This window comes from Myotis brandtii, unplaced genomic scaffold, assembly GCF_000412655.1.
Source record: "Myotis brandtii unplaced genomic scaffold, ASM41265v1 scaffold304, whole genome shotgun sequence".
Taxonomy (NCBI): Eukaryota; Metazoa; Chordata; class Mammalia; order Chiroptera; family Vespertilionidae; genus Myotis; species Myotis brandtii.
In genome coordinates, this window is record NW_005361607.1 from 531250 (window position 1) to 538471 (window position 7222).

At 39.9% G+C, this 7222-nt stretch overlaps 1 protein-coding gene across 1 annotated transcript in view; it reads right to left on the reverse strand.

The window, feature by feature from the left end:
- Positions 1 to 272, reverse strand: part of HOOK1 (hook microtubule-tethering protein 1) — a 59048-nt gene extending 58776 nt beyond the window's left edge. The window contains exon 1 of the mRNA XM_005869854.2: positions 224 to 272. The gene's annotated coding sequence lies outside the window, so the exon portion shown is untranslated. The remainder of the gene's footprint in view (positions 1 to 223) is intronic.
- Between the last annotated feature and the right edge of the window lie 6950 nt (positions 273 to 7222).

Below are 7222 nucleotides of genomic sequence, written 5' to 3' on the forward strand. Positions count from 1 at the left end.
CGTACGTGTACACACACACACACACACACACACACACACACACCTGCCCCGCGGCCCGCAGGTGGCACTCTCGCAGTCAAGGGCGCCAGAAGGTGCGGAGGGCGAGTCCTCGGTGCAGGTGGCCTGGCTACTCCTCAGGCTCCCCAGGGAAAACGGGGATTCCCCCCTCCCGCGGGCCAACTCGCCGCGGCCCCTCGAACCCCCGTCGCCCCCTCGTACTCACCCAGATGATGAGGCTGTCGCACAGCTGCAGCTCGGCCTGCGGAAGCGGGCCAGTCACGAAGAAGGTGGGAGCCCGAGGGGGGCGGGAGGGGGCGGGCAGAGCGCCAGTAGGTTGCTCTGGAGGGACGCGCTCCCTTGGTTCTGACCAATCAGCGTGAGACAAGACTGCGCCTCCGCTGCGGACACGCGCGGGTGGGAAGGGGTTTGTGACCTGGCAGGTGCCGGGAAGGTGGGGTGGAGCGCGCGTGCGCGGCGGGGCCGCAGAGAAGCAGAGGCGGTGGGGGGAGGCCCTCCAACTCCCCCCAGCGTTTGTGGGTTCAGTTTCGGGCAACTTTCCGCCTCCTTCCTCGCGGTAGGGCAGCGCCCCTGAGTTCACCTGTGGAGACCCACCCTCAGCTTCCATTATGTCTTCAGAATTAGATCCTACCCATGAAGAAAAACAGGTCGAGATAGGGAGAGCTGATTTTTCTCCAGGCGTTCGTTGGAAAAGGATATTTTAATTTGAAGAGGTGGCACCGACATGTGTTTCCCATGGGGGGAAATACACCATAAAGCTGCTTAAGTCAGAAAAGCTCTGAAGTGATCGTTTTCAAAAAACAGGGAGGATATCAATGTGCAACCCGTCCTATTTTCCTGTGGTGGTTTGGAAACCTGTGATCTGAGAATGCTCTTGGCGGAGGGGTGGTGCAAATTGGAAGCCCCTGAAGTACTGATGTATGGCTTAGGCCGGTGGTCGGCAAACTCATTAGTCAACAGAGCCAAATATCAACAGTACAACGACTGAAATTTCTTTTGAGAGCCAAATTTTTTAAACTTAAACTATATAGGTAGGTACATTGTTATTAACTTAATTAGGGTACTCCTAAGGCTTAGGAAGAGCCACACTCAAGGGGCCAAAGAGCCGCATGTGGCTCGAGAGCCGCAGTTTGCTGACCACGGGTGGAATGGGCTAGAATATTTTTACTCATGCTGTTGATTTCCATCACTTCACTCATTCATAAATTCAGCAAATCATACTCTGTAAAAATGCAGCTGGCTCATTTATATCACTGCATCTTTATATTTAGACATTGAAAGTTTAAATCGGATGGATGACTGCAATTAAAAGCCCCTGCATGAAAATCAAGTCTCATTCTTGATAGCATGCATTTGCTATCAAGTCCCTTAACATTATTCTAGAACTTTCTTACCCTGTGTGGAGTCATTTTATCTCTGGTCCCTAGCAGCATTGGCAATAAGACAATGAAAAGTAAAGGATGTAGGAACTGAAGACCTGGTGGTCTGAGTCTTGGCTTTACACCCCACTGGCTGTTGACAGCTGTCTTTTTCTAGAACCCAATCTCTCATTCCCAAAATAATCCTAATGACATTAGCCTACCCTGCTTACCTCACAGGTGAGCAAAAATGTAATGGATGTGGAAGAGTTTTATGAATTAAAACCTCTTTGCAAGCATGCATTACTACAATCTTATGCTGAGAAGTATATGGGAACACTTATCACTAAGAGCTACAGGTGATTGAACTTCTGGGAGTAATTGAGTTATCCTGGGCTCTGTCCAGAGAATAGTTTCTCAGGGAAGGATGCTCAATGCTCTTCATGATCCTAAATCTAATGGGAAAAATATGCCAAGGACATGATCAGTGAATTCAAAGAAGAAATACAAACATTCAAACAAATATGGAAAAGTTAGATAAATGTAAAATATGAACCATTGAAATAGGAAAAATAATGCCAAGAAGAGTGAAGTACACTTTCATACCCAGCTGGAACAAGCATTTTAGAGAAATTTTCCTAATTTTTATCAATATCAAGAAGCTTTAAAATATACATACTACTTAAACCCATGGTTCCATAATTCCACTTCCTATCATAAAATCTATTGAAATAATCAAAAATGCACTCAAACGTTATTGAACAATGATATGTGTTGATATTCTGTATATACTGATCACTACATGTCCAATAAGCAAGAAAGGTTAACTACATTATAGAAAGTTTATAAGATAGACTATTTAGCAATTAATAAAAATAATGGTTTGGAGAATATTTGATATTCATAAAACATTCATGATATATAACAGTAAATTAAAAATTTAGGCATGAAAGTATGAGTCAAGATTTCAACATTATAAATATTATGTATTTAATATGTGCACAAAAAGAAGACACATGCTTGTCATACTACTATGTCATTTTTATATATGGATGGTATCATTATTTTCTATAATCTTTTATACTTGTCAATCTTTCTGCAAGTAGTTTACATTACTTTATAATCAGAAAAAAAGACATTAAAAGGAATGCCTAATACAATGTAGGCTATCATTTTCAAACTATTAGTATTCATTTCTAAAAGTTTTCATTCAAATTTGGAAAGTTGAATGAAACTAACTTTTAAACATTCATTGTAGGATTGTAAATTGGCACACTTTCTCTGAAAAAATTGTGACAATATATATCAAGAGTCTTTATAATGTTCAAGGCTTTTAAGCCAATAATTTCCCTTCCAGAATCTATTCTAAGAAAATAAGCAGATGCCTACAAATTTGTTGATTGCAGTGCTATTTATTAAAGCAAAAAAGGAAACAACCATTGAATGTATGAAAGAGTGATTAAATACATTATGATATATCCATACATTGAAATATATTGTAGCTATTAAAATATTTTGAAAGAAGTTTAATTACTCAGGAAAATGCTTACAATATAATGTTCAAAGAAAAAATGGGATGATACAAATCTGTACATACAGTATGGATCTCTCTCTCTCTCTCTCTCTCTATATATATATATATAGACAAAAGTAGGTTTACAGTTGTGAGTACACAAAACAGTTTATTCTTATATTATTGTTTATTCTTGTATTATTGTTTATTCTTGTATTATATATTTTCCCATATGAACAACTATAAACCTACTTTTGTCTATATATATATATACACACATATATATTTATATTTGTTATGCATGTGTGTGTATATACACACAGCAAGAGAGAAAGAGACAGACTAAAGGAAATAAACCAAAATGTTAATAGTCGTATAATGATAGCTAGGTGTTGGAATAATGGGTTTTACCGTCTTTGTACTTTACAGTAATCTTGTCATTTTCTAAAGTAATTTTATTATCAGACAAAAAACTAAAGGCTGAAAAATGCTTGAAATTGTGAATATGTTCCAATTTTAACTGTTGAAGAATACATATAAACACACACACACACACTGCCTGGCTGATGTTGCTCAGTGGTTGAGCTTCCACCTGTGAACCCGGAGGTTAAGGTTCAATTCCCAGTCAAGGCACATGCCTGGGTTGCAGGTTCAATCCCCAGTAGGGGGCGTGCAGGAGGCAACTGATCAGTAATTCTCTCTCATTATTGATGTTTCTACCTCTCCATCACCCTCTCTGAAATTAATACAAATATATTAATTCAAAAAAGATACACATACATCTGAGTTATATATACAGAAAGGTTGAGAAGAGAGTGGTTAAAATTAAGCACAAACTTTAGTATTACAGAGACTTGATACCCCTTCTTATTTGCCTGGGTGATCCTGGCAAGTAAAAAGGGGTATCAACTTAATTCCATTAAGCTTCAGTTTCAGTCTCTGTAAACTAGAATAATGCTTGTATATTTCTGTGCGTTTTTATATTGTTTAGGGATTTTTTGGTAGTATGTGGAATAAATCAAATCAGGTAACTTTATTTAAAAACTAGAGACCTGATGCATGAAATTCATGCAAGAACCTTGGCCCCGGCTCCTGCCTGCCGCAGCCTCGGCCAGGGACCTCTGCTGCCTCTGTCTTAGCCCTGCCTGCTACGGTTTTGTCTGGAAGGAAGGACCTCTGGAAGGATGTCTGGTCTAATTAGCATATTATGCTTTTATTATTATAGACGACAACAACAATGTTATTGTAAGAATATGGGAAAGATCATAGATTCAAAGGAAAATCTAAGGAAACCCTCATGAGAAAGGGCTGGTCCCAGAGCAGCTCCTCAGACTTAGTAGCAAAACTAGGGGAAGTCTTGTCAGGACAACCTACCTGGGTGAATAGAATAAGATGGTTGCTAAAGCTTTCTGTGATGTTCTACTCAAGATTCAAGCCCCAGGGAAAGCATCTTATTGGTTTATCATGAGATATGTGTCCAACCCTTTGCCAAAGGGGGATAGAGCACCTAAACTGGCATCCCCACCAGGACTGCAGACCTAAGGTGAAATCACAGGGCAGTTGCCCCATGTAGATGGAGGGTGGGGAGATGGATGCCTGCAGACAAAAACAACTCTATCCACATCTTTTCATAGGATTGCTGTGGAGATAAAATGTTAAATAGAAATCTTAGCACATAATAGTTGCTCAATACATTTTAGCTATTATATACACTGTGTATATGTCTTGGTGTGTGTGTGTGTGTGTGTGTGTGTGTGTGTGTGTGTGTTTGTACTGATTTGAAACACGACCTGAAAAAAGTATGTTAAAATATTAATAGTGGTTATTCATGGTGATTATTATTAATTTTTTTTATTTTCCAGCTTCACCAAAATGGACAAATACCTTCAAAAAAATAAAAACATACTTATCTTAAGAGAGAGAAAAACAAGATCAGGATGAGATTTTAAGTCTGAAGTGGGCATAAATAGATGAAGAAATGACAAGAGAGTACCTTGCTTAGGTACTTTAAACAGAACTCTGGTAGGCTTGACTTGTGAAGAGGAACTCCATGCCTTGCACATACAAGTGATGGAATAAAGAAATGGAGAAGTCTAAGGTTTTCCTTAGACCTAGGTACCCTGGATGGCTGAGGGTAGACAGTAACTAGAAGAAAAGTCTGGCCTGAACAGGCACCTGTCTAGATATTCAGACAGAGCAGCCATGCTAGCAGAGAGACCATATCAGCCACAAACAGACCTCACCAGAAAAGTGAAGCAACTTGTTGGGCTCTCACACACAGGATCCTTTCAGCATTGCTTTAATGCAGTTATACCTTCCATCATCCCTCAAACAGAAGTCCTACAGATGTTTTCAAGACAGAAGGAAGGGAGAAGGGATAAAGGAAGGGAAGGAAGTAGGAGGGAGGAAGTAAAGAACTGCAGGGTAATAATATTTATTGTATTTTAAACTGATGGGAAAGAATGTTTAGTTTGCCATTTATTGAGTGAAATAAATAAAACCATTTCACTTATAAACATATTTAAACTCACCCCAAAGCTCTAAGTTAAATAAAATTAGACATCATTATTTTATCTTTGTTCTAAGTAACTCAGATGAGAAATTAATTCTCAAGTATATGTACTACATTTCTAAAAATTTAAAAATAACAGGTAACAAGAATAGACATTTAGTAAAATGTACTGATAATATAACCAATCTAAATTATCATTTAAACATATCAATCCTGTACTTTATATATCAGTTTACCTAACAGGGGTGGAGAACCTGTTTTCTGCCAAGGGCCATTTGGATATTTATAACATCAAGGGCCATACAAAATTATCAACCTAAAAATTTACCCTACTATATTTGGTCAAACATTTAATTAACTCACCCCTAATGCCTTGGCATGGCAAGACCAAATGATTTGGGGGCCTTTTACCGCCCGCGGGCAGGACCCCTGAAGTGAATCATAAGATGTCATCATTTTACACTCTATTAGAAGAGATGATCCATGCTTCTCTTTCAGCTGGTGACCTAGTTTTTTTTATGTACAAAATTCCTCTAATCCATGTAAGCAGATTTTAAAAATAAATACCAAACACTGACACATAGTGGCCAATCATTTAATCTACAGATATTTGTCTCTAAAAAGCAAGCACAATTTAACTTTACACTATAACTACCCAAGGTACTTCCTGTTGTTTGCAAAGGTATTGAAAATTAATATTTGGAAACAAGAAGTTCTTTAATTTTCTGTATAAATGGAAAGTGGATAATATTATCTCCACAAAACAGGAGTCACAGAAATAAGAGCAGGATTTCTAAAGCAGACAGGGATCTCTGTGTTAAAAATCCTGCTGCTTATTATTTATTACTAGAGGCCCAGTGCAAGAAGTTCATGCATGAGAGGGTGTCCCTCAGCCTTGCCTGCAACCTCTCCAATCTGGGACCCCTAAGGGGATGTCCTACTGCCGGTTTAGGACATCCCTCTCACAAGCCGAGACTGCTGGCTCCTAACTGCTCACTTGCCTGCCTGTCTGATTGCCCCTAACTGCTTCTGCCTGCCAGCCTGATCGCCCCTAACCGCTCCCCTGCCGGCCTGATGGCCCCCAACTGCCTTCCCCTGTTGGCCTGGTCACCCCCAACTGTCCTCTCCTGCTGGCCTGATCGCCCACAACTGCCTCCCCTGCCAGCCATCTTGTGGCAGCCATCTTGTGAAGGCCATCTTGTGACGACGTCGCACATGACACCTCCTGGCTTTTATTATATAGGATAGTTTGAGAAAACTATATGCTATTCTAAAACCTCCGCATGTATATCAACTGAAAATACATTAATGTTTACCTAAGGATATACATATATATGAGGAAAGAGAGAGAGAGAGAAAGAGAATGAGTTATGGAGCAACTATAACCTTAAAAAGTTACATATCTAAAGTATAGAGAGTGAGCAAGATGTACACTGAGTGGCCAGATTATTATGACCACCTGACGTTTGTAGGCAAATTAGCCATACACTGCATTGGATGGGATATGGAAGCCAAAGGCCTGTTCAAACACCTTTGCTGTCTGCAGTTACCAAGATAAAACGTCTCCAATTTGCACAGGAACACAAGGATTGCACAGTGGAGCACTGGAAAAAAGTCATGTGGTCTGATGAATCACGTTTCCAGTTGCATCATGCAGATGGCAGAGTGAGAATTTGGCGGAAACAGCATGAAAGCATGCACCCCACATGCATGAGTACAACCCTTCAAGCTGGTGGGGGCAGTGTTATGGTTTGGGGCATGTTTTCCTGGCATGATTTGGGCCCTTTAATTCATGTGGAACAACATCTGAATAGCACAACA